This window comes from Mus musculus, chromosome 8 (assembly GCF_000001635.26).
Source record: "Mus musculus strain C57BL/6J chromosome 8, GRCm38.p6 C57BL/6J".
In the NCBI taxonomy this organism is placed as follows: Eukaryota; Metazoa; Chordata; class Mammalia; order Rodentia; family Muridae; genus Mus; species Mus musculus.
The window spans coordinates 67,278,511-67,286,927 of NC_000074.6; the positions used below are offsets into that span (position 1 = coordinate 67,278,511).

The window sequence follows — 8,417 nt, forward strand, 5'->3', positions numbered from 1 at the left end:
CTATAAGAGGGGCTGCTTGGCTCCACCTCGATATCTCCCTCTTACTCTCTCTCTCTCTCTCTTACTCTCTAAGCATTTACCTTTCTTACTCTCTAGCCTTTCTTCTCTCTCTCCTTTCCCCCTTCTCTCCTCTTAGCCATGGCCAGTCTCTCTCTCTCTTTCTATCTTTTCTCTTTCCTCCTGCCTTTCTACAGTAAAGCTCTAAAACCATAGACTGCCTCTGTTCATAAAGGCCCAGACAAAGGACTCTTATCTGCATGGGAACCTCTCTCCCTCTGCCCTCTTCCTGTATCTCCGGGGTTGAGATTGCCCTGGGGCCCTTATTCTCTTCTCAGCTCCTCTGCCATATCCAGCGTGGGATGCCAGAGACTGAGAGCCTGGTACCGAGGCCTGTCCCTTGTCACTCCCACCGTGTGGGATCAGTGGCTTCACACAGCCAGATGCCCATCTGGGGCCACGTGGAAAGCATCCAGCAGTCCTCCCACATCTGCCTACCCAGAGCACAGGAACTCTGGCCAGACACGGGCTCTCTCCCTCCCCCCTCTTCCCCTACACCCACAGCCCCACAAACTGTCTCAGGGTAGTTATCTGTTTAGGCACCCTTGTACTAGACTGTTGCTCTCCTCAGAGCACTAAGTGTGGACATACCTTTTTTCCTGTCTGCTACCTACTGAAGCACATGTGACACAGCAGCCACACCTGCAATGCCTATAGAGGTAGTCACATCATTTTTTTAAAGAAGAAAATTATGGGACATTCTGCTCACCCTGGCCCTTCTAAACCAGTAAGATCCTCAGGGTGCAGCAGCCATGATTTGAACAAGCCCAGGAATAGCCCACAGGACTGAGAGGCCCTGGTAACACCTCTGTGGTACTGATTTTAGCATTATAATGTTTACAGAGCCACCTGTGAAAGTCTGGGAGGCCAGGCAGTGTGTGTGTGTGTGTGTGTGTGTGTGTGTGTGTGTGTGTGTGTGTGTGTGTTGAAGATCAGAGTTGTAGCAAGAAGCTCCTGACAAGGAGATGAGTAGAACTGTGAATGAGAAGCTAAAGCCATGATAGATATTTTAAGAAGACAAGAATGCCAGGAATGTGGACCAACTACAAGGAAGGCAGAAACTAGCCTGAGACATGAGTTATGAGTTATGCAGCCAGAGAGTCATAGAGCAGAACTTACCAAGCCCATTGGAATCCATCTATTGTATGATATGGTCCCCCAGATGCTGAGCATAGAATTCAGTGTTTGTCTGTCTGGGTTTAAAACTTTCCTTAGTCCATTTTCTATCTGTTCTGTCCTTCCCTTTTGGAACTTGTGTCATTATCATGTTTTGTCAGTATGGTAACTGTTGGTTTTTATAGGAATTCTGAGCAGAGTTTGCCTTGTGTCAGAGGAGACTTCAGACTTGACTCAAGAATAGAGCTGAAACAACTGAAATTTCAATGACACATTTTATAATGGAAAGTGGAGTTAAACACTAGGGATATGAGACAGAATGCTATACTTTGAATGTGTCCTCCTTTGGTTATGTTAGAAGATCCTGGAACCTCAAAGAGGTGTGGCCTGGGAGAAGGAAGTTACACAGACTGTATTTTCAAAAGGAATTTAGGTCTGTCTATCTGCCTGTCCGTCTGACTCCTTCCTTCTCTATTTCCTGTCTTTACATGAGTTGAACAGGTACTTTGCACACATTATGTTTTATTATCACATGCCAACAAGTTATAGAACCATACTGACTGGAATCGTGAAAACTTAGAGATAAAGCTAGTCTTTCCTCTTTATACATTGGTTATCATGGGAATTTTACTATAGTGGTGAAAAGCCAACTGACCTAGAAATTCATATAGTTCTGGATATCTTAGCATTGGCTATTTATTGACAAAGAACAGAAACAAGAGCTGGACTACTAGGAAATACAGCATGGGATAACGAATTACATTTTCTTAGAGAACTGAATTCTGTGTCATGGTAAATCTTTGGGAGCTGGTTTCCAATAGAGGGGGAAATGTGAGTGAGAAAGCACGGGAAAATAAGATGTAATAATAGTGTACTCAACATGATAATAGATGCCAAGTACAGAGCAGTTAAGACAAAATGTACTCATTTGTTTTAAAGGGAGATAAAGCACAATCAGCAATTTATTCCATTTTTTTTTCAAGGAATCGGATACTTATTCTAATTTCAAAGGACACATTCAGAATATAAGCTCCCTGGATCTGTAATTTAAAGCAGTTTTCATGAGACCAATACAAATTACATTTTGAAATCATGGGACGATTGCATTGATTGAATGACATATTATATTTGAGAGTAATACCCTCTATTTATTAGTTAGTCTACTAAATTAGAAGGTGTCAAATTGTGTAAAATTTTTTAAAAGGACAAGGAAACACGAAAGCATGCAATGTTTACAAGTTCTAGTGTATTAATTAAGCAATGGATTTGATCATCATCAAACAATTTTCTATCGTCATGTTTGGAACAGGATTTAGTGTAGCAATTGAGTGAAGGGACATCTAGTAGAGGAATTTCCATGAGTATCATGTTAATGTACTGGATAGCAATTCACAGTCCTCTGCTTTTAACCACCACTATCTATTGCCTTTGTGACCAACAGAGACTCCACCTCCCAGCAGATACATGCATAGCTACCCTTTTGTTAATTCTTTTATTTCCAATTTTCAGGATCATTTTACTATATCCTAATCACTGCGATTAAAATTCTGACTTCTATCATTACTTCAAATGACAATTTCAATGTGATATTTAACACATCATATTATATTTAGATGACGAGAAACATGTAAAAACTACAAAGGGGACAATAATATAAATCTAACACTTGTGTTACAAGGAACCCCTTTAATAAGAAAAGAAGAAAATGAGCCATAGTTCTAGGGAAAATCTTTCTTTAAACATATGAATCTTTAATGTTAAATTTAAAGCAGAAAAACAACAACAAAAAGGCAAAAACAAGCAAACAAACAACAATAACAACAACAAAAAAGAACGGTCAACCCAGTGAGTCAAAGCAAAGTTGTGTTGTTGTTGATGTTGTTGTTGTTAGAAATGTCAAATCTTTTTATAACTATTTTTTAAAATTCAGGAGACTTTGCCCTTGAGTTTAAATATTCAATGAAAGAACTCTAAGAACTGCACTTTATAATGAGATGGATAAGTGGTAATGGCCACAGAAGTTTTAAAAATTAATCCTTGTAGATTTGTTCAATCCATATTATATGATACTGGAATAATTTATGAATACTCATCAGTATTTGACATTGTGGAGAAATTATGAAAAGGAAATTAGTTGTAAACTTCCACTCTCTATGTTCGTAAATACCAGTATGCATTAGAAACATCCTTGGCCTCAAGCTGTACTACAGAGCAACAGTACTAAAAACTGCATAGTATTGGTACAGAAACAGACACGTTGGTCAATGGAATCAAATCAAAGGTTCAAAAAGAAACCCACACACTTATGGACACTTGAGTTTCGAAAAAGAACCCAAAACCATACAATGCAAAAAATAAAACCAACTTCAACAAATAGGTGCTGGACTAACAGGATGTCTAAACGTAGGGGAATGGAAATAAATCCATACTTATCATCCTGCACAAAACTCAGGTCTAAGTGGATCAAGAACCTCAACATAAAATGGGATACACTAAATCTCATAGAAGAGAAAGGGGGAAATACCCTTTAACACATTGATAGAGGAGACAAGTTCCTGAACAGAACACCAATGGCTCAGGCTCTAAGATCAACAATTGATAAATGGCACCTCATGAAACTGCAAAGCTTCTGTAAGGCAATGGATACTGTCAATAGGACAAATTGTCATCTCACAGATTGGGAAAGGATCTTCACTCACCTAAATCTGTCAGAGGGCTCATATCCAAAATATATAAAGAACTCAAGAAGTTAGACACCACCAAACCAAATCACCCCATTTTAAAAATGAGGTACAGAGCTAAACAAAGAACTCTCAATTGAGGAATCTTGAATGGCTAAGAAGCACCTAACATCCTTAGTCAACAAGAAAATGCAAATCAAAATGTCCCTTAGATTTCACCTTGCACACATCAGAATGGCTAAGATCAAAAACTCAAGAGCTATCACATGCTGTTGAGGATGTGGGGCAAGGGAAACACTCTTCCATTGCTGGTGCGAGTGTAAACTGGTACAATCATTTGGGAAATCAATTTGGCATTTTTCTCAGGAAACTTGGAATAGTTGTACCCCAAGATCAAGCTATACCACTCCTGGGCATATACTGCAAAGATGCTCCAATATATCACAAAGACACTTGCTCAACTATGTTCATAGCAGCTTTATTTGGAATAGCCAGAAACTAGAAACAACCTAGATGTCCTTCAACTGAAGAATGGATAAAGAAAATGTGGTACATCAACACAATGGAATACTATTCAGCTTTTAAAAAACCAAGACTTCATGAATTTTGCAGGCAAATGAATGGAACTTGAGAATGTCATCCTAAGTGAGGTCCCAAAAGGACATGCATGGTATGTACTCACTTATAAGTACATATTACCCATAAAATACAGGTTACCTTTGCTATACTCCACATATTCAAAGAAGCTAAACAAGAAGGAAAGCCTAAGCGAGGATGCTTGAATCTCACTTAGAAGGGGGAATAAAATAGTCATAAGTGGCATATGGAGGGAGGGATCTGGGAGTGAGGGGGAATGAAGAGGGGAATGAGGTGTTCAGGATCAGGTGTGGGGAAAGACAGGAAACATTGCTAGATGGCCATGAAAATGAATAGAAATCTGCAACAGATAAGGGTGAAGAAGTGGGAGGGGGCATTTACAGGACTAGATGGGGAGCTAGAATAAAAGAGGCACCCAGTGAGGGTAACCTGAACTGTGACTCACTGCATTGGGGATATGGAACCTGAAAAGGCCACCTCTTAAAGCCAGTCAGGAACTGCAGTGAAACTATAGAGCCACCTACCCACAAAACTTTCAATCCCAAATTTATCCTGTCTACAAGTAATGTAGGCACAGGAAAAGGAGCAGAGACTGAAGGAATGGCCAATCAATAACCACCCCAACTTAAGACCCATCCCGTGGGTGAATTCTAAACCCTAACACTATTAATGATACTCTGCTGTGCTTGCAGACAGGGGTATGTTGTCCTCTGAGAGGCACCCAGCAGCTGACTTAGACATATACAGACACCCACAGCCAAACAGTGGTTGGAGCTTGGGGACTCTCATGGTAGAGTAAGAAGAAGGACTGTGGGCCCTAAACGGGACAGAAACTCCACAGTAAGACCAATAGGGTCAACTAACCTGGACCCTTGGAGCTCTCCATATCTGAACCACCAAACAAAGAATAAATACAGGCTGGTGCTAGGCCTCCCAACTCATATGCAGCAGATGTCCAGCTTGGCCTTCATGTGGGTCCTGAACAATAGAATGTTGGCTATCCCAAAAGCTGTTGTCTATAGTGGGAAAAGTCCTACCAGCTGGCCTGCCTTGTCTGGCCTCAGTGTGAGAGGAAGCGCCTAGTCTCTCAGGGAATTGAAGTACCAGGGTTGAGGGAATACCCAGGAAGGCTACCACCAGCTCAGAGGAGAAGGGGAGAGGGAATGGGGTAAAGATTGTTGGAGGGGGTGCCTGGGAAGGGGACAGTGAGCAAGATGTAAGGTGAATAAGCAAAAAAGAAATTAAATTTAAAAATATTTAAATAAAATGATTTCTACATTTAAAAAAGAAATATGAAAGTACAGATATGAGAAAAATTCAGATTTTGGTGGGGCTGCTTGACATGCTCTGTGCTTTGTTAATTTCACATTCTTCTAGTTTATATTATCAAAATGCTCTGTTTATCTATGCTATTCATAAGATTTTTCAGTATTTTTAAAAACAAAATAGGGGAACAAAACACCCATGGAAGGAGTTACAGAGACAAAGTTTGGAGCTGAGACAAAAGGATGGACCATCTAGAGACTGCCATACCTGGGGATCCATCCCATAATCAGCCTCCAAACGCTGACACCATTGCATACACTAGCAAGATTTTGCTAAAAAGACCCAGATACAGCTGTCTCTTGTGAGGCTATGCCGGGGCCTACCAAACACAGAAGTTGATGTTCACAGTCAGCTATTAGATGGATCACAGGGCCCCCAATGGAGGAGCTAGAGAAAGTACCCAAGGAGCTAAAGGGATCTGCAACCCTATAAGTGGAACAACAATATGAACTAACCAGTACCCCCACCCCCAAGAGTTCATGTCTCTAGCTGCATATGAATCAGAAGATGGCCTAGTCGGCCATCAGTGGAAAGAGAGGCTCATTGGTCTTATAAACTTTATATGCCTCAGTACAGGGGAACGCCAGGGCCAAGAAGTGGGAGTTGGGGGGAAGTGGGGGGAAGGGTATGGGGGAACTTTTGGGATAGCATTGGAAATGTAAATGAAGAAAATACCTAATTAGAAAAAAAACCAAATACAGGGGAATGCCAGGGCCAAAAAGTGGGAGTGGGTGGGTAGGGGAGGGGGGGGGCATGGGGGACTTTTGGGATCGCATTGGAAATGTAAATGAGGAAAATACCTAATAAAAATAAAAAACCAAATATATATGCAATATTCTGATTGCAGCCACATTTCCATTGCAGTGGAAATGTGTGGAGGTTCCTCTAAAATTTAGAAATAAAACTACCATATTACCCATATTAGCACAGAGATAGTTGCCCATCCATGTTCATTGCTGCCCTAGTCACAATAACTAGATAATTGAAATACACATTGCTTGATAAATAGATAATGAAAATGTAATATATTTCCATAATAGAAGTTTATTCAGCTGTAATGAAAATGAAATTATAAAATCTGTAGGTAAGTAGATGAAAAAAGAAATAATCATACTAAGTAGGGTAAACATACCTAGAAAGACAAATATTGAACATTCTTTCTCATATGTAGATCCTCACAGGAATACAGCCCCTAGTACATGTTCTAGTGGCTGGTCCTATCTATACTCATGCACACATCTGCAATACTAATTAAGCTCAATGGACTAAATAACAGGTTATAAAGATTGGTTGGCACTCACACTTCACTTCTGTTGATATGATTAAATTCCCTCCCCCCACCCCCCCAAAAAAAAGCCTGAAGAGAAAGAATTTCCTTGGCTTTCTCTCCCAGTTCACAATCCACCATCAAGGAAAGTCAGGGCTTGTTGCATAAATCCCAGACAAACCATGCCACACATGAAGCAATTGTTTGAGTTTTAATATATTCATATTTAAGTAAGCACTACCATAGCCTATTAGGAAGCACCTTCTTCACTTTATAAAGAACCCTAGGTGCATTAGCAGCCTCCCCAAAAACCCCATGCTATGGGCTAAGACAATTGCTGAAGACATTTCTGTCTTCCAATTAAGAGTATTTAGATGTTTCATGGGTGGGATCACATAATAGATTCCTTTGTGGCCAATTTCTTGCCCCTGGCATGATGGTTCCAAGTCTTACCAATGTTGCATCATGCATCAGAACTATGTTCATTTGTAATGCTGAGTAATACACCACTGCTTCTATTTGTTTACTCACTAATGGATGAGCATTGAAGCTTTTTCCACTTTTTTGGAGGTCTTATTAATATTGTATTCTCAAGTTTGAGGATTTGTACACTTCATTTCTTCTTTTATAGATATCTAGAAATGTCTCCACTCTATAGTAAATATGTTAAACATTGTGGAAAATGCCAGAGTGACTGTATTGTATTAAGTTTCGACATCAGATGAATAAAGATAAATTATCCACAGTTTATCATGGAGCTGTCATGTTTAACATAATCATTCTAGTGAGTCAGAAACATATTTCTGTGTGAATTCCATTTGTTTTCTCCAATGACTAACTAGAGTGAGCTTTCTTTTATACATTTTATTCTAATTTTTATATGATCTGTTAATAAATGTCTATTGGAGCTATTTGTTCATGTTTTTAGTTCATTTTTCCCTTTTGCTGTTGAATCCCAAACACTCTTCTTTTAAAAACTGGTTTATTGATTATTTGTGAAACTCACATCATGAACCCCAATCCCACACATCTCCCCATCCCTTCATATCCTCCCCTCCTTGCAAGTCCCAGAAAATAAAATAAAAATTTAAATAAAAACAAAAACACAAACACCTCACTGTGGAAGCTGCAGCATGTTGCATTATACCATTTTATCCACAGATCTCAACTTGCAAATGTTCATTGCAGTGAGTTGTTGGTCTGGTTCAAGGCCTCTGGCTTCTGCTACGCTAGCAATATAAATCATCACCTGGTCTCCTCGCAGGTATCCTGTTGCTACCCTGAGTCATAGAGATCCTGCAGCTTTGGATCTGAAGGACCAGTCCCCTCATGCACACCAACAGCTCACAAATGGGGTAGATTGTGGGGAGCCG

At 40.0% G+C, this 8,417-nt stretch overlaps 1 non-coding gene across 1 annotated transcript; it reads right to left on the reverse strand.

The window, feature by feature from the left end:
• Positions 1-587: 587 nt before the first annotated feature.
• Positions 588-721, reverse strand: Gm24677. Its single transcript, XR_003947719.1, has one exon. It is a non-coding gene; the product is annotated as a small nucleolar RNA SNORA17 (small nucleolar RNA).
• Between the last annotated feature and the right edge of the window lie 7,696 nt (positions 722-8,417).